Source organism: Trachemys scripta, chromosome 1 (genome assembly GCF_013100865.1).
Source record: "Trachemys scripta elegans isolate TJP31775 chromosome 1, CAS_Tse_1.0, whole genome shotgun sequence".
NCBI lineage: Eukaryota > Metazoa > Chordata > Testudines > Emydidae > Trachemys > Trachemys scripta.
The window spans coordinates 3,587,484-3,615,236 of record NC_048298.1 but is presented as its reverse complement, the minus strand read 5'-3'; the positions used below and the strand labels follow the sequence as shown (position 1 = coordinate 3,615,236).

Below are 27,753 nucleotides of genomic sequence, written 5' to 3'. Positions count from 1 at the left end.
CCCCCCCCCGTCCCATCCAGTCCTGCTTAGCCCTCCCATCCCCAACCACACCTGGGGCCTGCCCAGCCCTGCTCAACCCTCCCCCGATCCCCAACTACACCTGGGGCCTGCCCAGCTCCTCCAGTCCTGCTCAACCTTCCCTCCCCGTCCAGTCCTGCTCAACCTTCCCCGATCCCCAGCCACACCTGGGGCCTGCCCAACCCCTCCAGCCCTGCTCAACCCTCCCCAACCACACCTGGGGCCTGCCCAGCCCCTCCAGCCCTGCTCAACCCTCCCCTCTCCACCACACCTGGGGCCTGCCCATCCCACTCCAAACACTCCTGAGGACTGCCATCCCTCTGATCTTTCCCGTCCCACCCCCCTAGCTTCTCCACCACCAAACACACCTGGGAGCTGCTCCCCTCCTCCCCTGCTCAGCCTGCCCTCCCCCCACCCCTGGCCCTGCTCCCCAAACACATCTGGGGGCTACCCTTCCTTCCCTTGCTCCTCCCACCTGGCTGTACCCTGTACCCCCAAACACTCTGGGGGGCTGCCCTGGCCCTCCTGCCCTGCTAAAACCCACCTGCCCAGCTCCACACCCCCAAACACCTCTGGGGGTTGCCCTTTCCCCCAGCCCTGCTCATCCCACCTGGCTGTGCCCCCCCATCCCCAAACACACCTGGGGGCTGTTCTGGCGCTACTCAATCCACCTAGCTGGCTGTGCCCTCAGTTCACTGCTGCCCAGCCCCCTACCTTCCAAACACACACGTAACTGGGGGCAGTCCTCCTCCATCAGCACCACTGGAACAACCCCACCTAGCTGTGCCTTCTGCCCAGCTCCCAGGCCCCAAACACGCACCCCTGGGGGCTGCCCTGCTCAACCCACACCACCTGGCTGTACCTTCAGCCAAGTCGTGCCCAACAATCCCCTGAAACACACACATATACATACCTGGGGACTGCTCCCCCCCCCCTTGGGCGTTGTCTGCTCTATTAGTCAAAAAACAATCTCTGCCAGCTGTTAGGCCTTGCCTGACACTCATCTGGGACTGCTCCTTATCCACATTCCAAGGAGTGTCTTGTTCTCGTCCCAGCTCAGACGAGTGACCCGATTTTAAAAGTCACTTTCTGAATAACAAGGCGCTTTGTCCTTGCTCCCATCACCACAGATAAAGGGCATCTTATCTGCCTGCCGCCTGATAAGATGGCGCTTTCCGGATTACTGGGGAAAGTGGTAACACTTTTTAGCCATTGTTTCTACACTGCTAGTTGGATAATTTATTTACCATTTCAGTACAGCTGAGGCTTTCTGGGGGCTACTCAGTGGATTTCTGGGAGCAGTGGGGGCCGTATACTGGAGTGCATTTATAGAATTGGGCAAAAATGTCTCACCCATAGCGCATGGCAAGATGAGCACTAAAATGGTATTTCTTACGGTTTATGGCTTGTGGCACCATAAAGGCTATGCTTTTCATGATTCTCCTCCCGCCCCGATATGGCTAAACATTGAGATTTAAATAAGGTGAAAGTCAGCCCTTATTAGCATAACATATTCTATTATCTATATACTTAGCATAATATATTCTCTCTCTATAAAATCCTTTAGAGCAGTGGTTTTCAATCTTTTTTTCTGGCCACCCAGTTGAAGCAAATTGTTTGATGCCTGTGACCCAACGGAGCTGGGGATGAGGGGTTTGGGGTATGGGAGGGGCTCTGGGCTCAGGCTGGGGATGAGGGGTTTTGGGGGGCTCAGGGCTGGGGCAGGGGGTTGGGGCGCAGACTTACCTCAGGCAGCTCCCAATCAGCAGTGCAGCGGGGGTGCTAAGGCAGGCTTCCTGCCTGTCCTAGCACTGCAGACTGCACTGTGCCACACAAGCGGCCAGCAGCAGGTCCGGCTCCTAGATGGAGGCACGCAAGCGGCTCTGTGTGGCTCTCGCCTGCAGACACTTGTCCCACACCCCCCCCCCAGCTCCCATTGGCCGGTTCCTGGCCAATGGGAGTGCAGAGCCGGTGCTCAGGGCGGTGGCAGCGTGTGGTGCCCCGTGACCCCCCCCCCACCTAGGAGCCAGACCTGCTGCTGGCCATTTCCGGGACGCAGCACGGTATCAGAACAGGTGGGGACTAGCCTGCCTTAGCCGGGTAGCACTGCCGACTTTTAACGGCCCGGTCAGTGATGCTGACCAAAGCCGCCGCGACCCAGTGTCTTACATTTCCGACCCAGTACTGGGTCGCGACCAACAGTTTGAAAACCACTGCTTTAGAGATGATACACACAGCAAAATCACTTCACCCGCCACTAAAATGGAACCACCTCTGACATTAAAGGTGGCAGCTGTTTAACAATGCATTGCAATGCTGCACAGCAATTGAAAGAAGACTCGAATGTCCAATTGAACTTGCAGTGGGAATGGAGAAAAGTAAAATGTAATTATACACGCTCATATTTTGCCCAGTCTATGAGGCTAACAAAACTCCTCTTGTGAAAAGTCTAGTCTGACCTTTAGCATGAGTGTTCAGGAATTCGGCTTTGCGTCACGGTGGCCCTGATGCCACGTCGTTTAATACTCTTAGAAGGAAGAGCATGTTTACAACTTCCATGTCATGCAGTACCTGACTTTTTAAAAAAAAAAAAGAACACATTCAAATACTGACCAGGCCCGATCCAGTTTTTTTTGTGAGAGTTAATTAGATAGTGGGCTGAGGTGGTCTAGCTACTGACCTAGTACATGGAGTCTTGGTCCATGAAGAGTAAATAATCAAGTAAAGAAAGAAAGAAATAACTCATAACCAAAATTGAGTTATGAAAGGATTGTGAAATTCCTTTGGTAGCTACAGTAGTTTTTTGTAACCTTTATTCATTGTAATGATCTTAGAGCAGCTGCCAGTGTTTTAATTTTGTTGAGGGGTCTAGGTTGGGGTACTACCAGGGTAGTAGCATGTTCGTTCCTGCTTGCATTGAAGGTTTGCAGGCTCGCCGCACTGCATCAAAGACAAAAATCAATGAATACAAAATTACAAAGAAAGCAGAAAAAAAAGAACCGGGGAAACAAACAAAAAGGGGTTGAAATCGAGAATTTCCTCTTTGGGAACTTAGAGGAAAAGCCCCTGGGGAAGATAATTCCATAAATTAATGTATTTGTTGAGAATTCACAACATGCTCCATGCTGTACGGAACACAGGACAGGTTTCTTGTCTACCTTGAGAAGTTTATAATCTAAACCTATTTCCTTCCTAAAAATTATTCTATTACAACTGTTTAGGTGAATTTAGTGCTGGTGAATGGTGCTGAATTATGTGACCTTCGGCTGAGACATGAAAGATGCTGGATTGGAAGTTCTGGAGCCTGAAGCTTCCTATTTACTACAGAACAGGTAGAGCATAGACAGTGTAAGCTTCCCTCACTCCCCTATCTATGAGTTTCAAATGTGACCTGGAAAGACCACTGTATGAACTGAGAGAATAGCTCAGTCTTTCTCACCTATTCCGTCCTTACATCTCTACTGAAACTGCCAACAGCAGACCCATCTGTGTTCACAGGTGTCCACATCACAGAAACGATCTGCTAGATAATGCACTGAGACCACCAACCAACCAACTGGTAACAGTCCTTCAGCACTATCAGCCTGGCAGAAGACTGAATCAGTAATCTAGAGATGAGAGGAAAGGTGGCAATTGCTAACTAAAATTAGAAGATGTGGACTCAGAAATCACTTGCGAGGCCTGTAAAGAGAACTTACGATGAGGTCAGTGCTTATGAGCTAAGACATCTTTCTGGTGGCAAGAAAGGAGCACATTGATAGTGGGGACCAACAAAGGGAGATGCCAGCATTGTAGATAAAAAGATTGTTTTGATTCACGAAGCAACAGAGTGCTTTCTGTGATGTGAGACTATTTTGATTAGATGGGGTCCACTTAAGCAGAAGAAACCAGCTCTTTGCCGCTTTCTCAATTACGTTGCTTAGAAATGGAGTTTAGATCATGGGTGATAGCTGGTGAGTGATGGTCCTTGCGACTACTGCGTGTCTTAGGGTGGGTAATAGGTTGTTTCTTAAGAGGAGACATTGACTGTCTGTGGTAGAAAGGCCATCCAGAGCACCAGGGCCTTCACCAGCTCAGAAGAACATGGGTCAGTTTGTGGTAGTTTGGATCTCCTTCTGTGTTTCAGCAATTTCCTGCTGTGAGAATGAACGGGCTGAATTCTGAGAAGCATCATGTTCCATCTGGGGCTCTGTGGACAGCCTTCTATTCCTGGATCCATCCCAGAAGCTCAAGGTAGATGTCATGTTCACAGCCCACTGTTCTGATGTTGTTTCCTCAGGCCTGGAAAAACTAGCTCAGATTTTTATCTCCCCTCATCCCCCAAGTAGGGTGAGAGCATTTTGCAGCAGGAGTCTCCTTGAATCGGAGACTGATGGAAGGCAATCTGCATTGTTTAAGTGGGGCAGTATCCTAAACATTTCCACTGATTGACATTTTGCAGTAGCTGTGACTGTGGAGAAAAAGGTTCTCTTGGTCTCCTTGAGAGCTGTGGCATAGAGTTGCTTAAACTTCTCATGCCGCGATCAAATTTAGTCTTACACCGCGGATATTCTAATCTTACCACCCTTGTACTGCATTTGTCTTAGACGTCATTGGTGATTGCAGGTGTTCCGTGTGGGTGAGGCAGAATTAGAGGACATTTAGGGGTCAGTCAGTTACTGGATGGGAACAACAGGTAAAATTCTGCCAATCCATCAACAAGCCAGCGCTTCAGCTGGATAGGATTTTCCTCTGTTAGCAAAGGGGAGATTCATGACTATCCATGAATTTCAGGCAGGTTTCATGCTAAGAAGACATGAGCCACAAATCTCCACTAGCTATTTGGTGGGATCTCTCATGTTGTTCCACACCTCCAGAGTGACTAGAGACGGAAAAAAAATATTTGTCTGTGGAGTGGCCCAGTCCATGAGGAAAAACCTTTGTAATGGGCTGGGAATGGAATGTATTGTCTGGATATTCTCCTCAGTTACACATTAGATGGGGTTGTTGTCTCTTTCTGATCCTCTTCATCCTCCCCCCGGGCTATGGAAAAGTATGTCCTCTGTTTCACTCATTCTGTTCATGCTTTCATTGGACTCACTGGGAGTGGCAGTAATACGTTTCAGAGAATCGCATTGTGCTACACTGTTCATGAAATAATCCTGCATGCACCAGATATATTGTTAAACACAGTAAACGTACACACTAGAGATCATCCAAACAATAAAAGCTTTTTCAACATTTTCAGAGTATAAAAATAATTTGAATAACCCTCAGATCAAGGCTGGGCTCGTCAGTGGATCCGTCTCGGTTTCACATACCGTACTAAGGAATGAAAATTGTACTTCGGAGGCATCTTATCCGTAGAACCAAAACTAGAGAAGAGCAGACACAGCTAAAGTTCAGACTTAAACAGATGGAAGGAAACTTCCATAGTCATGACTAGCGGGATGATGCCAAAGGTTTTGCAGCCAATTTTCAGATGCTGCCCTTTTCTTCAGGGACAGCCATACCGTGTTCCAGATAAATAACTGTTGTGTCTATTGCTCTTTGCACAACAAAATAATAGGTAGACACTACCAAGGCAGAGAGGGTTCCAAATAACTGGGTTTACAAAATGTACACAAACATGTGAGCCTAGCTACATATAGACAGGTTTCAGAGTAGCAGCTGTGTTAGTCTGTATCCACAAAAAGAACAGGAGTCCTTGTGGCACCTTAGAGACTAACAAATTTATTTGAGCATAAGCTTTCGTGGGCTACAGCCCACTTCTTCGGATGCATCGAATGGAACATATAGTAAGAAGATGTATATACATACAGAGAACATGAAAAGGTGGAAGTTGCCATACCAACTCTAAGAGGCTAATTAATTTAGATGAGCTATCAGCAGGAGAAAAAAAACGTTTGTAGTGATAATCAATATGGCCCATTCCAGACAGTTGACAAGAAGGTGTGAGGATACTTACATCTGACATCAGGAATCATAACATTAAAAAACCAGTAGGAGAACACTTCAACCTCTCTGGTCACTCAGTAACAGACTTAAAGGTGGCAATTTTGCAACAGAAAAGCTTCAAAAACAGGCTCCAACGAGAAACTGCTGAACTAGAATTAATTTGCAAACTAGATACCATTAACTTGGGCTTGAATAGAGACTGGGAGTGGCTGGGTCATTACACACATTGAATCTATTTCCCCATGTTAAGTGTCCTAAATCACATCGGGATTTAAGTGCCTAACTTTGAAAATGTTGGCCCCTTTCCTTATAAATACAAAGGGATAGATTTCATGTGGAATATTCTATAGTATATCCTATAGTGTATCCTATTCTACCATGTAAGTAGACCTTATTCCTCAAGTCAACAGTGACTACTCAGAGGAAAGATGGCAGAATCTGGATCCACATAAATAACCACATAAAACAGGAAGTAGCAATAACCTTCACTCTTGTTTCACTTTTATAATTCTCAGTCTCCCATACCTCCAATTATTTATTGTCAGCCTTTGCTGTGCTCTGTCTCGTTTAGGGCCAGATGCTGACCTGCTACATAGGCATAACTCTGGAATGACACCACTGACATAAGTGAAACTGCTCTGGATTTACACTGATGTGAGATCAGAATGTCGCCGTACAGTTAGGAAGTTTTTCTTAATCTGCTGTGCTGTAGTTTGAACCCATCACCCCTTGACCTGCCCTCTGTGGCAAGAGAGAACAACTTTTCTCCATTTTTTTTATGGCAGCCTTTTGGGTATTTGAAGACCAGTATCATGTCCCCACTTAATCTCTGCTGTTCCAAACTAACCGTACCCAGTTTCTTCAGCCTTTCCCCATACGGCTGCATTCCATCCCTTTGTTGCTTGCTTTCAATCCTTTCCAATTTCTCTACATCCTTTCCATACACTGGTGACCAAAATTGGACACAGTTCTCCAGCTGTGGCCTACCCAGTGCCGAGTAGAGCGATACTATCCCCTCCCGTGATTTACATGTTATGCCTCTGTTAATGCAACCGAAAATTGCAGTTGCCTTTTTTGCAACTGCATCGCATTGCTGACTCACGTTGAGGTTTTGATGCGCCACAACTCCCAGATCCTTCTCAGCAGAGCTGCTACCAAGCCAGTTATCTCCCGTTCTGTATTTGTGCATTTGGTTTTTCTTCCCTAAGTGGAGCATCTTATATTTGTCTTTATTGAATTTTATTTTGTTGTCGGTAATCCAGATCTCCAATTTATCAAGAACCCTTTGAATTTTAACTCTATCCTCTAAAGTGTTGGCAACCCCCCAGGCTTTGTGTCATCTGCAAATCTGATCAGTCTGCTCTTTATACCTACATCCAGATCATTAATAAAGATGATAAATAACACCAGACCCAGAACAGATCCCTGTGGAACCCCACTTGAGACCTCCCTCCAATCCTGCATCATTCCATTCATAGTTACTCTTAGTTTGCGGTTGTTTAACCAGTAATGTATCCACTTAATGGTAGTTTAGCCAAGCCCACATTTCTCCAGCTTACTTGCTACATGTTAATCATGACAGGACAAATCCAGGTGTCCTTCCTCAGGACCTTTGCTATTCAATTCTAAGCAGACTTTTTCATCAGAAAAAGATTTTCAAGATGCAAAGGGTCATGCGGGTGCAAAATGCAAAACCCTCCTCTAATGCTGTTAGTGCTTTCTGAAACATAGCATACATGACATATAAATAGCCTAAGCACATGGGATGGGAGCCACCTGCCTGTCTGGAATGTTCTAACCCCAGGCTGATACCCTTGCACATGATCTGGTCATGTAACAAATATAAATGCTTTGGGGACTTCATTGGTGAATTTATAGACAAGCTCTTAGAGCAATACAAAAGTCAGGCCCTTCCTTCTTGGCTAGTAAATTTCATGTAATAAATTTACATGCTAGTAAATTTCACATATATAAATAAAAGTAACATGAGAACATTTAATTCTGTCAAGGAAATGGAGGAGGAACAGGTGGGTGGGTTCTGATCCATCATATGTGTCAGCACTAGAGCTGTAAACACACTGCTATATGTGATGTTCTTTGCCCGGATAAACAGAAAAGGTCTTTGAGTAACTTAGATCACCAGGGTGAGATTTGCCTTCTCCTGAGGGCTGAGGAGCAATGCGAGTAACCCAATACTGAATACAAACTTCAAGTGTTCTGTATTTGCTGTCTACACAAAGTCAGTGAAAACCGCTAATACTAGGATTTTCTGGATGAGAAGTTTGAGTACTGACAGCCGTCCAGGTAGCTGATCTTTGAGCTCATGCTTCAGTCCCACTTCAGATGGATTACTTGAGAGTTCCGCTGGATTTTATATAACACGGGTTGTTTGTATTCTCACAAATGCAGTTCAACTGGTTTGGTTTAAAGCGACAAAGCTTATGCTCCAATACGTCTGTTAGTCTATAAGGTGCTACAGGACTCTTTGTCGCTTTTTACAGATCCAGACTAACACGGCTACCCCTCTGGTTTGGTTTAGTTACCATTTATTTCCATTATGAAGGAGAAAGCTAAAACCTAGTGTCACAGTTTCAGGGTAACTGAATCCACCCCTCAGGGGTCCACTCCAGGAAAGCCCGGTCAGGTCTCAGGTCTCCAGCCATCACCTGTCTCTGGGAAGGAACCCTTGTTCCACACCCTTCTGACCAGGGATTTTAAGGCCACACAGCTCCTGGCCTTACACTGATATCCCCAGCAAGCCAGTCTGCTCAACGGCCAGCACCTGTACTTTGCTCTCTCTCCAAGGGCTCTGAAGAGCAGTGATGAGTCACCACACAGCTCTTTCTAAGCAAGAACATTCTAACCCTAACCCTAATAAAAACAATAAACAGATTTAAACACACACTAAGGATACCAGGAGTCACCATCAGTCTTATGGTGCCCTGGTAAAGTCTTTCCAGCCCTTCTGCAAGACTTGGGCCCCCCTTGGACAGAAGGTCCTCATAGAATATCAGGGTCGGAAGGGACCTCAGGAGGTCATCTAGTCCAACTCCCTGCTCAAAGCAGGACCAATCCCCCCAACTCAATCATCCCAGCCAGGGCTTTGTCAAGCCGGGCCTTAAAAACCTGGTCCTGTCCGTTTGCTGTGCAGAAAGAAGGCCCTGAGTTAGTTCAAGCTCGTACTTTATACCAAACCCCTTTCTTCGTCTCCTGGTCTCCGGAAAACACAGCTTGAACCAGTCTATGCAAACCACCCCAGGGCTGGAGTTTCTCAGGAGTCAATTACAGACTCAGGGGTAGCCACCCTCGACTGTTTTTAGCTCCTGTAGAAGTTGTGGTTACCCTCCCCCATGGAGGAGAACACCGTCTGACATCAACCCAATCATCAGTTTAATCTAGAGAGACGGCTTGGTGTTGCAATATCTGTCACACCTAGTTCCATGTGACTGTCTCCAGCATTGGTGGAATGCAGTTGGGGAGCTGTGATACATTCAGGGGCTCTGTAATACTTGTATTTATTCCAAGACATGCTCTTTACTTGTTATAGTTTTACTCAATGACATTGCTGAAAGTTTAAATAAAAGGAAATTGAATACAGAGGAGCTGATGTTCACTATAATGTAAACCTACAAGAGCAAGGACATTTGGTGGTAGGGCTTCCAGTGTCCTCCATACTCATTGGCATGGTTTGGCTTATTTCACCTACCATACAGAGAAGCTTGAGGGAGAGCAACGTCTTTGCTTTTGTGGGTTCACGGCACAAGCAAGATTTTAGTGTAGAACTATTTTACAGATCCTACAACAGTTCTCGGCACTTCCCTGAAAAGAATAGATCTTGCCCTGACACGCTCAACAGCTAAACGGCGGATTTGACAGACAAGTGAGGACACGGGTTACCCTCTTGTAATGATGCGGTTGCTCAGTTCAGGCACTTCATTGCCTTTCCCAAGGGATGCGTTTATTGTTCAGCCATAGACACAGTTCCACATTGATCAAAGCCACGTCTACGCCAGGATGTTTTACCACTGCCAGCATTGCAGTATCACGAGAGCATGTGCACACTTGACCCCCTTCGCTGGTGGCACATTTGCATTGGTCAGGGGGTTGAAACACCAGTAGTGATCCTGGAACCTAACCCGCCCTTTGCTTCCCTAGCTCCTGAAACTGCAGTGGGCACTGAGCCAGCAACAAGGAGAGATTTAATCGGCGTCCGAGCAGGTTCAGAATGACAGTGTAGTGTGCATTTGGTAGATGGTAAGGATGTTAACCAGGCTGGATCTCACCAAGGCAAATATCCCGATGGTTGTCGCTGCATGGTGTGTTTTACAAAATATCCATAAAGCAAAGGGGGAAACCGTCGCTGGCAGGGTGGGGGGAAGTGGAAAGGCCGTCTGCTGACTTCGAACAGCCGTGACTCAAGGGCCCATTGTGGTGCTGGGCAGTTGAAGAAGGCCTTGTGCTTTGACCGTGCCCCATCCTCAGGCAGTATGCTGCTTTGTGTTAATTTGTATCCTTTCGTGATTCAGCAGTAGTTGGCTGGCATCTGAATTGTCGATTAACGGTTTTGGAGGTTGCGTGGCTGTCTTGCAAGACCAAATAAATACATCTTGATTGTCCCCGACTCAGAGCTCCAGAGGTGACCGGAGAACATGCCCTTCCTTGACCTTTTCTTCTTCCTTCTGCTCAAGGTCAGTTTTTCAGCAGGTGCAGAAGGGGTACCCCCGTTGAGGCCACTGCTAACAACAGGCCAGATAGACATTGTTAGATTTAAAGAGTTGGCAGATAGGAAAAGAGAGAGAAAAATCTTCCTAAAAGGCTCCCATAAAGATCTTAATAAAACAATGAACAGCATCAGGCTAGCTTCAGAGCCGCTGACTTTAGGACAGGTCAGCAGTTCCCAGCCTGGTGAGTGCATAGGGGGCACTTTTCAAAACCTGTAACCCTGAGGAGGGGGGGGGGGGGGTCGGCTAGGCATCCCAGCTAATAACTGGAGGGACAGCGCGGTAAATATTGCCAAACTTATTACAGGCAGTGGTGATTCTGGCCAATACACACTCCTGTGGGTGCCATAGGCGGCCGCACTCCTCCTAGCGCTGGTGGAACTCCTTGCAGGGCGGTGTGAGAAAGTTGCCTATGGGGGTAGAAGAAACAAAGCAGCCCTGCTGAGAAACGTTCAGGCAAATCTCAAAGGCCTTGGCTACACTGGCGCTGTACAGCACTGCAACTTGCTGCGCTCAGGGGTGTGAAAATGCCCCCCCCCCCAGCGCAGCGAGTGCAGCGCTGTAAAGCGCCAGTGTAATCAGCGCTTGCAGCGCTGCACGCTCACTCGCAGCGCTGCAAGCTATTCCCCTCGGAGAAGTGGAGTACTTGCTTGCTCTCTCGCAGCGCTGGTGGCGCGACTACACTCGCTGTGAATTCTCAAGTGTAGCCAAGGCCAAAGATTGCCTGCCTGCAAACTTCATCAAAATGGTGTCAGATGACTAATGGGAGATCCCTGGCAAGATCAGCGCTGTACTCCGGAAAAGAAGGGAGGTTACCACTGCCTAGCCCTGCAGGCCACTTCAGAGCCAAATGCCCTGAGTCAGCCACAAACCCCCTCTGCTTCCTTCTACTCCTGATTTCAAGCCCAGCATGCGAGGCGTTTGTTTTGGACTTGAACCAACGTACTGCATGTTTTGATACTTGCAATATGTGTTTGCTGTGTACTTTTAGCTTTAAATCAATCAGATGGTCTGAGTGAACAGCTACTGGACTGCTTGCAAGAATTATTTTTAATTTCCTATGTATTTTCCTTGAATGCTCAGTATGGTTCTCTTTCTCCTTGCGATGCATCGATTTAAGTGGCCAGGAATTCTCTTTGCTGTCCCTGGCTGAAGCATGCAGTTGTAAATGTTGATGCGTTGCTTGCAATATTTGCTCTCCTGTTTTGCCTATGACTGGCAATGCATGTTCTAAGAAACCAGCTATGCAAAAGATGATTCCTTTGTTCCCTGGCCACATGCATTCAGCACCCGTTTTGAGAGGGGGAGGAACTTCAAGGCAGCCTGTGAACATAGGGTGACCAGACAGCAAGTGTGAAAAATAGGGACGGGGCTGGGAGGGTAATAGGCGCCTATATAAGACAAAACCCCAAATATCGGGACAGTCCCTATAAAATCGGGACATCTGGTCACCCTATGTGACCATACTGTAGTTTGAAAAAAGCCATGAATTAAACACCCAAACTCAGCTCCTTTCCTCTTCTGCAATGGGTTCCTCCTCTGGGCTCATCTGGGCCAGGGTCAGCTCTCCAGGGGGTCTGCAGCCATCGCGCCCCCTCCTTGACGAGCTCTTCATCGCTGGGCACTTCTGGGGTTCCTTCCTCTGGGTCCCACCAAGTAAGGCGTCCAGCTCCGCATAGAAGCGGCAGATCTGGGGGGCAGCCCCAGCTTTTCTATTGGCCTCCTTTGCCTTTTGGTAGGCCTGCCACAACTCCTTCCCCTTCGCCCAGCATCGGTGCTCATCTGACCATACTCCCGCTGCTGCATCCCTTCTCTGCACACGTCTGAATGGACACCTTTGTTTCTGTGGTTCGGCAGCTATGCTTGTACTTCCCCTTCTCCCCAAAGACTGAGGAGATCCAGGACTTCTTTCCTGGGCCAGGAGGCACTAGGAGGTTTAGCCAGAATGTTGCATGGAGCCAGCCCTGCATGCTTGCCAAGGTGGGCTGGCAAGAAGAGAAACATTTCAACAGTACCTGGGGACTTTAAAACGGGCTTGGGCTTCTTCTCTCGGTGGCCGCTGGCCCGCAGAGTTCAGAACTGTGGCCAGAGTGGTCTTCGTTGCAAGGACAGGGGCATTGTGGGGCTGTTCCTGGAGGACAGTTTTGACCGGTACGGGTAATGCAGCGTCCAGACAGACGATCCACTGGTAGACCAGTGCCGACCGAGGGTGTGCGGGCGTCGGGGAGAAGCTCCCTGGCAAAAGGTCAGGGCTTCCCTGACAGGACTCAAAACTGAGGGGGCGCGTATTCAAAAATGTGCCAAAGTAAATCAGGTTTTACCAGTCGAACTTTGCAGTGTAGACCAGGCATCTGTTGTTCTCTATATAGCACATATCCCCAGCAAGGTCCTTCCCCCAGATGCAGGGGCGGCTCTGTGTATTTTGCTGCCCCAAGCACGGCAGTCAGGCGGCTTTCGGCAGCATGCCTGCAGGAGGTCCACCGATCCCGCGGCTTCAGCGTACCCGCCGCCAAATTGCCGCCGAAACCGCGGGAGTGGCGGACCTCCCGCAGGCATCCCGTCGAAGGCAGCCTAACTGATGTCCTCATGGCGACCAGCAGGTCGTCCCCCGCGGCTTGCCACCCCAAGCACGCGCTTGGTGCACTGGTGCCTGGAGCCGCCCCTGCCCAGGTGGTGTGCAAGCCCACTTTCCCTGACCCAGAGTCTCCTACCTCCCCACCAACCATCTAGCTCTCACATAGGCTGCTTGTTGGTCTTGTATCCACCACCTGGGAGACAGCTGGCTAGTGCCAGGCGAGGGTGGGGAGCTAAATCCAGCTCCCATAAAGGACCACCTCCCTCTGCGACACAGACCTCAGGCCAATAACGCCCCCATTGGAGTCAATGGACCAAATTACTCCATCAACGCCTGGGATGAAGCCCGCACATGGAGCATTGCCTGAGTGAGACCTGAGGAGGCCTGTGAGTTTCATGACATAAGTGTTGGTCACAGAGTCGCTCCTCTGACATGCCAGGAGTAGGATCCTCAAGAGTAAGTGGGCAGGAGAGAAGAGAAGGGGAAATGCCAGAGAGAGACGGAAGTAAAGCAAGACTTCCTGGGAACCAGGCTGGCTCCATCGATCCTTGTTTCACCTGTTTTGTTAAGCGGATGGAAGAGTTTGTCTAGTTTCTACCCAGTCCTCTGCTGAAACGCTATTTGGTAACTTCTTACGGCAGCGCCTCAGTAGGTTAGGATAGATAGCTCTCTGCAGTGGGTATCAGCTGTTATATGGGTGTCAGTGTCACATACTGCCGTGTTGCATTGGATAGCGCTAGTAGTTGGCTGCAGCGAGGATAAGTGGCAGTGCTTGGAGTGAATGGAACTCCTCCTCTGCTGTAGCGATAGGGACTTGTTCTCTTGGAGCAGAAGGTCTCCAGTTGAGGTGCCCCGCTGACCCCTACGCCTGTATGGATGCAGACCTATATTCCCCAGCTACGCTACAGCTATTACTATGTTTCAGCACCTTCCCCAGCAGTGTTGTGTCCATGGGGGTTGTACTGGTGCCCGTCACCCTGGCCTCTGAGCACCTCCTGGGTTAACAGATGGACACAGCAGGGTCCATAGTGAACTCAAGTGAATCTCCTGCTCTTCTCGCCTCCCTGCTTCTAGGAAGCTCTGCTTGGGATAATTCTCGGGGTGAGAAGGGAGCAGGGACAGCATGATTCTGTTGTAACATGGACTGGTCTTGCCTGTGTAGACAGGACCGCACCCTCTGAAAGGAGCTGCTCTGTAATCCCAGTAAGGACCCTGGAAGCAGGCCCAGGCAGTAGCGTAGCTGGGGGGTTCAGGGGAAGCAGCTGCTTCCCCTGACCACATTCCCCAAAAGTGGCGCCTTTTTAATTTTCATAATTACTCGGCGCCTCTTCTAGGTCCTTCCGCTTCCGGGCCTCACTCAGCGCCGCTTCCGGGTCCTTCCGCTGTCTCCTCCCTGTTGCTACTCACTTCATCAACACCAAAAAATAGTCTCCTCCCCCGATTGGAACTCGTCCATCTTTCCTCTGGCTTGGACCGCAGCTGCTCACGCCGCCAGCCTGTAGCGAACGCCCCATCCCCATCCCCATCCCCTGATAACTCCTCTGCCATTATCAGGGGACGGGGACGGGGAATTCGCTACAGGCTGGCGGCATGAGCGTCTGCGGTCTGAGCCAGAGGAAAGATGGACGAGTTCCAGTCAGGGGAGGAGACTTCTTTTGTTGTTGATGAAGTGAGTAGCAACAGCAGCGATGCACTGACCCCCCGCTCACCTGGGCATCTCCCCCCCCTCAGCTGCTTCCGGGTTTTTCTTTTCTTTCTTTTGCGGGCTGGCCTACTGGCTCCCGGTGCTCTGGGCGGCCGGCGGAATGGGGCCGCGGACTCCCGGCTCTCTGGCCGATGCAGCGGGGCCACAGGCTCCCGGCGCTCCAGCCGGGACTCTGGCCCTGAGAGCGTGGCCGGGGGTCTGGGTGCCCCGGACAGCGCTCCAGATGGGGAAGCAGGGCGGCCCTGTGCATGCCACCGGTGCCTTTTTTCTCTGCCGCTCCTCCTCGGCTGCCACCCTGGCTACGCCGCTGGGCCCAGGGCACAGCTCCTTAACATTGTCCCATCCACACAGGCATGTCCAAACCCTGTTACACCATGGCTGGGGCATTCGTCAGTATCAGCTCGGAGCCATGACCTCCTATGCTGTGTAGCGTGGACAGGGTGTGCGAGCAGCGGAGAGAGAAAGGTTGAGCCGCCACCCTCCAGCAGCATCACAGCACTTCTCTGTCTGCTGAGAAATGGGGCAGACCCACCCCAAACGGGGGGTTATTCTTCCATAAGCTACGCCAAGCCAGTAACAAGAGTCAACTTCTGTTTCACCCCATTGATCAACAAGAAGTCAGACGTGCAGTCTCCTTAGGCGTTCCAGCCCTTGTTTCACCACCCGCAGACTAGACTTCACGATGAGTGGTTATTTAAAACCAATTTCATCAAACAAAGGGTTCTTCTAATCCGAAGAGATCAGCCACATAGCCAGGTCAATATATAAATCAGATCGTACCCAATGATCATGCTGTTGCCAATCCTTTAGTAGCTAATATTGAAAGGTTTATTAATAAGAGAAAAGATAGAGGAGAGAGTTAAAATCAGTGGTTCTCAAACTTTTGTACTGGTGACCCCTTTCACACAGCAAGTCTCTGAGTGCGACCCCCCTTTATAAATTAAAAACACTTGTTTATATATTTAACACCATTATAAATGCTAGAGGCAAAGCGGGGTTTGGGGTGGAGGCTGACAGCTTGCGACCCCCTATGTAATAACCTCGCGACCCCCTCAGGGGTCCCGACCCCCTGGTTAAAATGGTCAAGGAAAACAAATACATACACTCCTTGCAAAATTCTTGGATCAAGTTTGTAGCAGTGATGGAATACACTGCTGGCTTGTAATGTCCCTGGTAACTTCCAAAAGAACTTGGAAAGTCTTCGGTCCACTAGTTGTAATGCTCCTGTTAGCGTAAGTCCTTAGTCCAGAGATCAGAGCAGGAAAGAGGCAAACTGGAGATGCTTCCAGGGTTTTTTATACCTTCTCCCAGGTGGAGGGAACGTCACTGTCCCAAACAAAGCTCCTAGCACAGTTTGTGGGAAAGTACAGGCACAAGAGTGGAGTCACACGAGCTAGGCACATGCCCTTGCACGCTTTGGTGAGTCATAGGAGCAGCCAATACCCATAGTCTGGCTAAAACATCCACAGGAAGGCTCACCGGGCAGGAAGCTGCTTCCATGGCCCATTGTGTTTGTTAATAGCCATCAACTTGAACGGCCCATTCACAATGTGCTGCCTAGACCGGATGCAAACTACCTTGTGTTTTGAAATACAGGTATAGAGTCAATATTCATAACTCTAGATACAAAAGTGGTACATGCATCCAAACTGGATAATCATATGTGATAGGTTGTAACTTTTCCATTGACACCTTACGTGATGTACCCCAGATAAGATTATATAACAGTGGTAGCAACAATAATATCGAGGGTCATATTTTAATCATACAACATCACAACCTCACCAAAGCTCTAGCTCTTGCATTTCTTTCAGGGGGAAATTCACCCCCCTGGACAGGGCCAGCACAAAGCCTAGGCAACCAGTAAGTCCCAAACTGAAGGGCGGCATAGACCCTGATCTCGCTGGCAGCGGAGGGCGAATTTCACTTTATCATCATCAGGGAAGGTGCCAATGTGGCTGTTTCCAACTGGATCCGTTTCTGAGTCAACCCTGCATTCCTTGTGTGTACAAAACTGCCAGGGACTGAAGCGGGTGTGGGACAGGCAGCGAATCCAGGAGCAGAGCCTTCCGCAATAAAAAGAGATGCAAATCTCTCTGCAAATGAGGAAACTTACAGTGCAGCTTTATTCTCTTTCAACGAGTCCAGATCTAAATCACTCCACTTCTGGCACCTCAGCCTTCACGGGGAGATCTGGAAATCCAGCCAGGCCCCCTGCTTTTGCCACGAACTCCCACAGCCACCAGAACGTCTCCAATGCCTCAGTGGTGTCCGAGCAAGCCGGACTCTAGCTCGCTGCAGGAGTTCTGTGGAGCAAGAGGGAATAAAGGCTGGTTTGTGTGAGGGATAGGGAGTCTCACAGGAAGCAGAGATGTGGAGTCAGATGGGGCCAGTTCTAAAGGTCCTTTTCTGACCATATTTGCACCTGAGATTCTGTGCAATCACTAGTGTCTTTCCAAAGCAAAATTCCTTTCTGGTTTGGTCTCTGGATGAGTCAGTGATTGGCTAAATTCAAAGAGCTCCCACTACAGCAAAAGGGCACCTTGTTAACAGGCCAGGCTCCTCCTCTGTAGCTAACACCTTCCTTTTGTGCCACCGCCTGGCCTCCTCTCTCCTCTCCTGTGTCTAAGGTCAGAGCCGAGCTTTTGAAAAATAAGCTCAAGTGGTTCCGGTCTCAGAGCAGCGACGTGATATAAGGTGCTGCAATTATCGTAAGAAAATAACGACTATCGTTCCATTTATAAACTCCCCTGCCCGAGGGAAGAGCTCGATGTGCTGGGAATCTTCATCTAAAATATATTGTCAGAAAGTAAACTGACAACTCCCCTCTAAAACGAGTATCCAACCCGGGGCCCACGGGACAGATCCTGCCTCCTTGGGGTCCTTATGTGGCCGATCCAGATTGTGTAGAATCTCAGCTTTCACCTTAACAACACGTGTTTAAAAATGTTCCTAGCCCTCAAGGCTGCGAAACAACCTCCCAAACGTGAACCGATGCCGTGTCGTCTTCCCCAGGCCTGGTTCACGTAGCTACGTGGCTCAGGGATGGGAAACACCTCCGCCCCCGAGTGCCGTCCTATGCCAACCTCACCCCCATGTTATGTTGATGGAAGAATGCTTTTGTTGACCTAGCTACCATTGGTCAGGGAGGTGGTGTTCCCGCAGCAACAGAAAAACCCCTTCAGTCGGTGTACGCTTTGTCTACACTGCAGGGTTTTGCTGGTGTAGCTATGGCACCACAGGGCATCTCTACACTGCCGCCGCTACAGTGGCACAATGGAGATGCTTCCTGCCTCAGCAGAAGGGGTTGTCCCATCTCTATAGTTAATCCTCTTCTCTGGGAGGCGGTAGGTAGGGCGACAGAAGAAGCCTTCCATCCTAGCCACATCTACACCAGGGGTTAGGTCAACCTAACTCTGGTGCAGGGGGTGCACAGGTTTTCAACAACCATGAGCGACGAAGCTAGGTCAGTTTAAGTTTTAGGTGTGTAGCTCGTAGTTTCATGGATTCCAAGCCCAGAAGGCACCATTGTGATCATGTAGTCTGACCTCCTGGCTATCACAGGCCAGAGACCTGCCCCACAATAATTCCTAGAGCAGAGCTTTTAGAAAGACATCCAGCCTCATTGAAAAATTATCAGGGATGGAGAATCCACCATGGCCCTTGATAAATTATTCCAATGGTTAAATACTCTAACCATTAAAAATTTACACCTTATTTCCACTCTGAATTTGTCTAGCTTCACCTTCCAGCCCTTGGATCGTGTAAGACTGTTCTCTGCTAGACTGAAGAGCCCGTTATTAAATTTTTGTGGATAATTAGAATCATACAATCATAGAATTGGAAGGGACCTCAAGAGGTCACCTAGTCCAGTCCCCTGCACACAAGGCAGGACTAAGTATTATCTAGACCATCCCTGACAGGTGTTTGTCCAACCTGCTCTTAAAAATCTCCAATGACGGAGATTTCACAACCTGGCTCCGTAAGCAATTTATTCCAGTGCCTAACCACCCTGACAGTTAGGAAGTTTTTCCTACTGTCCGACCTAAACCGCCCTTGCTGCAATTTAAGCCTACTGCTTCTTGTCCTATCCTCAGAGGTTAACGAGAACAATTTTTCTCCCTCCTCCTTGTAACAACCTTTTTATGTACTTATAGAATGTGATCAAGTCACCTTTTAACCTTCTCTTTGTTAAGCTAAATAGATTGAGCTCTTTGAGTCCATCACTATAAAGCATGTTTTCCAATCCTTTAATCATTCTCCTGGCTCTTCTCTGATCCCTCTCCAATGTATCTACATCCTTCTTGAACTGTGGGCACCAGAACTGACCCAGGATTCCAGCAGCAGTCGCACCACTGCCAAATACAGAGGTAAAATAACCTCTCTGCTCCTACTCCAGATTCGCCTGTTGATGCCTCCCAGGATCTCATTAGCTCTTTTCCCCACAGCATCACAGTGGGAGCTCACGTTCAGCGGATTATCCACCATGTAACACCAGCCCATAACTAGGCTGGGATAGGCCTTGGGGTGAAGGCATACCCTGAGTCTGCAGGTAGCCTGAAACAATGGCTTCATGAGACATGAACGCCTCCCTGCCGCCTTCCCACCCATTCATCTCACTGGGGTGTTGTATTCGGTGCCTAGATACGATGGTGCTAGGCACCGTACAAATAGGACAGAGAGAATCCACTGAGGGCTCTGTGCCAGAAGATGCCCAGATACCACAGTGACAGGCAACTAGATAGATTCTCCCTCCTCTCAGCATCTGCTGCTGATATGGACTGCCAGCCCCCTATTGCTTCTTGGCTCAAGACGGAGGGCGCAGCACAGGGAGTTGACAGGAAATATGTCTTAGGGCACGGCTAGGAGACGAGGTTGGCATGCAGGCCAGATTCCCGACCCAGCCCTGCCACCCAGCATCTTGAAATCTCCCTCTTCCTGGCCTGGTGTCCCCATGCTGCATGGTCCAAATCCTCAGGCAATTCGCCAGCCATCGGCTGACGTCCAGCTGAGGGCTAGCTAGTTCCCAAAGGGCGAAGGAAGGAGGAGGAGACATTTAGGGAAGCTGAGGCTCTGTAGGCCTGTAAACGCTGGTTCCTGCCCACACGGTGTCTGGGCTGAGGACAGACAGTGACTCAGCACTAAGCCAGGGCCAGTCAGTTCACACAGCCACGAGCCGCCTACACCCAGCCAGTTACTTCTCTTGCTGTCGGCCCTGTCCCCAGCTTTCCCCCGGAGCTGCGATTTGCTGCATCTCACCCAGGCTGGCACCCAGCCCAACCCCTTGCAGGCGCTGCCGTCACATTAGCTGCGTGGGTGGGTTCGGCTGGCACAGTAGCTGAGTTTCTGCAGGCCTCACTGAATCCCCAGAACCTGCTGCACGCCGAACCCTCCAGGGTGGGACGACCGATAATTTGACTCTCGGGAGTAAAGCCCAATTCTGATCAGCCTTCGCCCCACCGCAGGGACGGTAATGCACAGCACTACAGATGATGCAATCAGTGTGCCGCAGCCACCTATACAGAGATGTTTCCTGTTCCTCAGATCTCTTCTGTTACCAAGGGGCTGCGGGAGGCCAGATGGCCACCCGCCGACGGTTATTTTAGTCCAGTGAACGTGCCCTGTTACGTCAGTCCCAAAGAACGTGTGCAGCTGTCTCCAGGTGTGCGTGCGTGTCGGGGTATGCATTTGTGTGGCTGCTCTCCGGATTGGGGAGGGTGTACCTGGCAACGGGTGGCTCTGGATTTGTACATCTCTCTCCTTCCGGTTCCTCCTTTGTTCTGGGTTGGAGAAGGCTGCTTTGTTTATCACTTTTTTTTTCTTTTCTCTTAATTAGGCCTCTCAGCATCAACATTATTTGTACATCCTCCTGCCTGGCTGAATGGAGAGGGCTTGTCTGTAGATCTCACTACCTGCGTGCAGGGCTGTCCCTAGACATTGGGGTGCCCTACACAGCCCCCCCTGTGGGGGAGGAGGAGGGGAGCTGCCCCCAGGCCTCCACGGGGAGGCGGGGGGGGGCTGTGCCCAAGGTCTGTGGGGGGCAGGAGCAGGATTGGGGGGCGGGGAACCACCCCCCAACACAAGCCAGCGGAGCGGAGCAGGTTGGGGCCGGGTCACTCCACTTCCTGCCGTCCGGTGATTGTAGGGCAGGCCCGACCCCGCACTCATGGGGTGGTGGGAAGTGGAGCGACCCGGCCCGCTCCGCTCTGCTCCCCTGGCTCCCAGCCTTGGGACTTGGGGGGCAAGAGGGAACCGCCCCCCAGCACTCACCGGTGGTGCAGCTGTGAGCCGGCGGTGTGGAGTGGGCCGGAGCCGGGTTGCTCCACTTCCCGCCACCTGGTGAGTGTGAGGTTGGACCCGACCCCTGCTGCAGTCCCCCAGGATGTAGCTCAGGGGAAGGGGTGGAGTGGGGGTGGGGCTGAGCAGGGGTGGAAAGAGGTGGGGTGGGGGTGAGGGCAGCTTTCCTGGTCGGCTCAGCTGGGCGGGAGATTGGGCTGGCTGCTGGAACAAATTTCCTGGTGCCCTACGCAGCTGCGTACTTTGTATATGGGTAAGGACGGCCCTGCCGGCGTGTGTGCATACGCATGCAAGACTTCCCAGGTATCTTCTGGCTACAGAGGAACTCTCTTTGCTGACAATTTATTGCTGTTTCTTACAGGGGCACTGGAACAGGGTGGCAAGGGGGCCATGGCACTCCCACTTTTTACCAGCCATAAGGATGAATGACGGGTGGAGAGTTGGAGAGGAGTGAGTGGGGGGGCAGGGTCTTAGGGGGAGAGGTGGCTTGAGGGTGGGGCCTCGGGGAAAGAGGCGGTGCAGGGGCGGGATCTTTGGGGAAGGGGAGGTGTGAGGGCAGGGCCTCAAGGGTGGGGTGGGGGCGGGACCATGGCTCAGACACATGTGGGCCCCCTCCCCACACTTTTAGGGTGCTTCTGCTGCTCCTGGTTTCTTACGCCCAGGAATAGCGCTGTGAAGGAGTGCCAGGTGCATCCGGTTTCAGTGGGGATTCTGCAAAACGCCTCTCTGTCCTCTCCTGAAAAGCAGTTTTGGAATTCCCTTAACTCCTCATGCCTCAGCAAATGGCTGTCGATCTCCTGCTGCCCCCTACAGCAAGACGGGGACGCCTTCCTGTCTGTGACGTGTGGTGAAAGTACCATGCCCCAGTGTCACAAACGGCTTGTGCTACAGCCGGGCTCATGGTGTTGCCAGGGTGGCATGCACCATAACTTCCTATTCCCTGGTTTACACAGAGCTACGTTTAGCCACTCTCTGCAGTCTGGATGGGCACGGGGCAGTGCTGGGCAACCAGAACTCTGCATTAACAGTGGTTTGGGGCATTGAATTTCCTTGGTTTTTAAGGAAATAATTTTCCATCATCTCTATCAACTGCAGCCCAGGTGTCCCCTCTACCGCCTCAGCGATTCTGCTGGCCTCAGAGTGCATTGGCTGCTAGAATCATGTGCTTCAAAATGCTAAGTACTCTGGAAAATAGGGTGACCAGACAGTAAATGTGAAAAATAGGGACGGGGGTGGGGGGTAATAGGAGCCTATATAAGAAAAAGACCCCAAAATCGGGACTGTCCCTATAAAATCGGGACATCTGGTCACCTACTGGAAAATCATGTCAGGACCTCGGTGCCTCAAGCTGGGGACCCCAAATTAGGGGATGCCAGACAATTTCAGCTTCGATCTCTCTGTGCCTCGGTTCCCCCATCTGTAAAATGGGGATGATACCACCTTGCCCCACAGGAGTGTTGTGAAGATAGATTCATTCCCGCGTGTGAAGCACTCAGATACCGTGTGAGGGCGCCACAGAAACATATGCACAAGGAGGCTGAATTAAGGTCACTTTTTGTTTCTGGCAGTTCCTAACTTTTACTTGCTTGACTTTGCAATCTTAATCGCTTCTCGGCTCTCTCTGAGCTGTGGCGCAAACCTAGTATGTTCTTTTACAGCAGGATTACCCCTTTCCCAGCCGAGCAGCCGGCCAAAGTTTGGTATTTTCTTTGACGCAATCTTGCTTATTTGCAAAGACCGTACCAAGTCCTGCTTCTCTGAATGCAGGAGGAACCAAACTCCGGGGAGAGCATCTTTGCTTTGAGCTCCAAGCCTTGTTACCCACCACCACACCCAGATGTCTTCTCTCAGGCGTCTTCCAGCATCACACACTGTGCTTGTTCAGGCTGTCCCATTGCTTGTCTGCCCTCCTCCAGCTTGTCCTGGCTTTCCACCGCAGACTGTCCCCCAATCACAGCTCCAGCCCCTGTCTTTTAAAACCCCAGGATTCAGCTTCGACTCACCGTTTTCCTGTGCCTGTGATTTTGGGTGCTAGCCACCTGATTACAATGGCACCTTTACATCTATTCTGAATGGAAGGCAACAGCCACAGCCGACTCATTACAAGATTTAGCCCAACCCGTAACAGTTGTATTTTGGGGTGTAATTTTGTATCCTTTTATCATATCCCCTCTTGTTTGTCTCCTTTCCTTTCTTTCTGGTCTCTCTGTAACAGGGTGGTTTGTCCCTTTGGGTCTGAGGTCAGCCAGGCCCTGTTTGATTTGCAGACCCATCCGGGAAGAGATCTAGGGCATGGCTACACTTGCAGATGTAGAGCGCTGTGAGTTAAACCCGCCTTTGTAGAGCGCAGTAGGGAAAGCACTGCAGTCTGTCCACACTGACAGCTGCTTGCGCACTGGCGTGGCCACATTTGCGACACTTGCAGCAGCATTGGGAGCGGTGCATTATGGGTAGCTATCCCAGCATGCAAGTGACTGCAATGTGCTTTTCAAATGGGGGGTGAGGGGTGGAGTGTGACAGGGAGTGTGTTGTGTGTATGTGGGGGGAGAAAGAGTGGGTTTTGGGGGGGCTGAGAGCATGTCAGCATGCTGTCTTGTAAGTTCAGACAACAGCAGACCCTCTCTCCCCCCGCCGCCTCTCTCTCTCTCTCACACAGCATTCCACAGTAATGCTTTGTCTCGGAGCAGATAAGCAGCCGGCTGTCAAACGGAGCTGTCAAAGGGCATATCTGCATGCCTGCAGTGATTCCAAAACAATGACAAGAGTGGCCACTTGACTTAAGTATCAGAGGTGGAGCCGTGTTAGTCTGAATCTGTAAAAAGCAACAGAGGGTCCTGTGGCACCTTTAAGACTAACAGAAGTATGGGGAGCATAAGCTTTCGTGGGTGAATGCAAGTCTTGCATCTGATGAAGTGGGCAAAGAAATACAACCCTCTGTTGCTTTTCACTTGACTTAAGGGGATTATGGGACGTTTCCGGAGGTTGATCAGAGCGCAGTAACACAAGACCTCATTCACACTGACACGGGGATGCTCCAGCGAGGAGCATAGCTGGGGGGGGAGCAGGGGGCGCGGCCGCTCCCCGCGAGCACATTTTCCAAAAGCTGCGCCTTTCCAGGCAGCCAGCATTGGGCTCCGGACTCTAAGTCTGGAGCTGGGTTTTGCATGCGGCCGCTGGCTGGCTCTGGGCTCTGCACCGCCCTCCCCCATCCCCATCCCTGGACCTAACCAGATCAGCTACAACATCACCGGCTCATTCACCTGCACGTCCACCAATGTTATATATGCCATCATATGCCAGCAATGCCCCTCTGCTATGTACATTGGCCACACTGGACAGTCACTACGCAAGAGGATAAATGGACACAAGTCAGATATCAGGAATGGCAATGTACAAAAACCTGTAGGAGAACGCTTCAACCTCCCTGGCCACACAATAGCAGATGTTAAGGTAGCCATCTTACAGCAAAAAAACTTCAGGACCAGACTCCAAAGAGAAACTGCTGAGCTTCAGTTCATCTGCAAATTTGACACCATCAGATCAGGATTAAACAAAGACTGGGAATGGCTATCCAACTACAGAAACAGTTTCTCCTCCCTTGGTGTTCACACCTCAACTGCTAGCAGAGCACCTCACCCTCCCTGATTGAACTAACCTCGTTATCTCCACACTGATATATACCTGCCTCTGGAGATTTCCATTACTTGCATCTGAAGAAGTGAGGTTCTGACCCACGAAAGCTTATGCTCCCAGTACTTCTGTTAGTCTCAAAGGTGCCACAGGACCCTCTGTTGCTTTTTATGAATGCATAGAGTCTCTGAGCAGTTTCCCAAGTTGTCTTATCTGCTGCTGGGATTCCCTGAATTTTTTATTCTAATTTTTTCTTCTCATTTTTAGAGCAGATGTTTATTCTGTTGGATCAATTCTGTTGAGCTCAATATTCATCTCAGATACTATATGCAGAAGCACAACTCTGTATATGGGGGGGGGAGAGGAATTATTGACCTTGTGCATATGTAATGGCGTTTGGTGTTTGTAAGACAAGGTATAACTTAGAGAATTTTTCACTTGACCAGAGCTCAAAGAGCCGGTTGCAGTGAACTGTGGGAAAGTTCCTGTTTGGTGTGAGAGATGTTACTTATACCTAGATGCACTCCCCTTCCCCACCCCCAGCCCTACGCACGCTGGCTTGGGAATATCACTGCTGCAGCGTCAGCTTTTAAGAGAGCGTCACATGCACCACTTCTAGTATTACGGTAAGTTAAAACAAGCTACAGTACATTGGGACATTAATACTCTATTACAGTGTTTGCATTAGCATATGAAAAGCAATAACACTTAACAGACCAGTATATCCAGGACATTACTAGTACACTTTTCCCCCACCGATACCTCGTAGTTGCACTGTTATCTCCCATAGCTACTTACGTCGCAACTTTTTTTGTTAAAACTAAATTGGGAAGAAAGATTACTGATTCGGAACTTGGTTAATGATTACGTTATTGCTAAAGGGTGTAGTGGGGTGTAGGCTTGGAGGGAGGAAGGGTTCTATGACGTAGGCAAGATCGGGTGTTCTATCCAAAACCAGAATATGAATGGTGCTGGTCTTCTTGGTGGCTGGCTAACCTTGAATTATTGTCAAAAGTTCAAGGGTATACTCTTCTCCTTCCTCACATTTTGGTTGAGGAGTCCATTGATAAAGGGATTGGCCTCAAATACCGGGTTGTAGGACTCTTCCATGGTGTAGTTTTCATCTTGGGTGGCCCGGTCCTAATTCTATTAAAGCGTGTACTTTACTCTCTGTAATTATCGGTTCTAACGCTGTAGCTTTTTATGAAGGCAGGAGTAAAATAAAAGTAGCTGCAATAGTTCCACAGTTAACTAAAACGGAAAATGTACATAATTTAAATCAGACTCCTAGTCTTAATTTTTGCTTCATAAATAAGTCCAGAAGAAAACTCTGTTGGGAAACTGCTACAGTTTACTGAGAACGTGCACTTCTCCAAGGATCCTACCTGTCTGAATACTGGCTGCTCTTCCTTTCTTTGATCTGCAGAGTGACTAATGCTTCTCAGATATCAGTCGTGGGTACAGGAGGGATTCATTGCATCTTCTCTTGGCCCCAGCTACTGTTCTCCCTTCTTGTTGCATTGATAACGGGTGGGTGTGTCTCGCCTTTTTTTTAAAAATCATATATGCTAGGGACAGTCTTGTCCTCTTCTCCTCTTCTGATGTCAGTGTAGATGCAGGCAGTGCAAAATGTACTACAGTCATATAGTATCTCAAGTGCAAAGTGGCATTTCACTGATCTGAGGTTCGAAGAACAATGTGGAACTAGCTATTTTATGGGATGTCTAGATTTAAAATTAATGGAGATATCCCATCTCCTAGAACAGGAAGGGACCTTGAAAGGTCATGGAGTCCAGCCCCCTGCCTTCGCTAGCAGGACCAAGTAGTGATTTTGCCCGAGATCCCTAAGTGGCCCCCTCAAGGATTGAACTTATAACCCTGGGTTTAGCAGGCCAATGCTCAAACCACAGAGCTATCCCCCCTGTAGTAACAGGATTGGTGATAGGAAAGCAGAGAGAGAGAGAGAGAGTGTGTGTGTGTGTGTGTGTGTTAAAAACTCTAACTTTCAGTACTCAGTTTTTCAAAAATGTTAGACTGCCAACCTGTGTCATAGAGATGTCTTTTGTTTTTTAAAAAAACCCATGAATAAAGCTACTTTAAGGGAAATTACTGCCTTGTCCAACCCCGAAGAGCTATGAGATCTTTGCTCACCAATTCTCATAAAACTTGTATTTGTGATGCCTTTTTGGTGGCTTTAGTATTACGATCTATTATAAATAAAGTGCATTTCATCGATTGATTTTAAAATGAAATTAGTAACTGGAAAAAATGGCCAGTATTTTTTTTTAAACCTGTGATAATTATAAACTACTGTATTCTGTCATTTACTTTCTAGAAGTATATCTAAGTATAATCTAAAGTTCTCCTGTGAAATGCCGGCTGTGCAAACCCTTCCTTGGCTGGATCATTCTTGTGTTTTTATTTTAAGTACAAATAAATATGTATAACGAATTTAAAACTATGTAATTAGTAATTTGATATGTCGAGTGGCGCCTTTTTTTGCGTTCGCTCCCCCGGATGTTAGAACCTGGCTACACCACTGGCTGCAGCGGGGGCACAGCAAACGTTATTCCACTTGCCGAGGGGGAGTAGCAGCAGTGCTGTAGCCGCGGCGATACAGCGCTCTACGGGCCTTGCCAGTGTGGACGGGGAGTGAGCTAGGGCGCCCGGGGCTGCTTTAATGCGCTGTCACTCACAAGTAATTATCAAAGCCAGCCAGTGGCTCAGCTGGGGGGGAGGTTTGGTGGCTGTGACTGGACTGGGAAGGAGATACAGCATGAAAGACGTTGGACCCCTGCCGCCTGTGTTGGGCCGGGCCCAGAATGACTGTGTGTTGTGTCACTTGGCGAGTTATTGTTTGAATTCATAAT

The 27,753-nt window shown here is 49.4% G+C and overlaps 1 long non-coding RNA gene across 2 annotated transcripts; it reads left to right on the top strand.

Moving 5' to 3' along the window:
- The first annotated feature begins 351 nt into the window (after positions 1 to 351).
- LOC117889464 lies at positions 352 to 10,841 on the top strand. 2 transcript variants are annotated; one of them, XR_004648491.1, is made up of 5 exons: positions 352 to 1,213; positions 3,240 to 3,350; positions 3,517 to 3,722; positions 4,145 to 4,251; positions 10,111 to 10,841. It is a non-coding gene; the product is annotated as an uncharacterized LOC117889464 (long non-coding RNA). The 2 variants fall into 2 exon arrangements; XR_004648493.1 differs by lacking the exon at positions 3,517 to 3,722.
- The last annotated feature ends 16,912 nt before the right edge of the window (positions 10,842 to 27,753 follow it).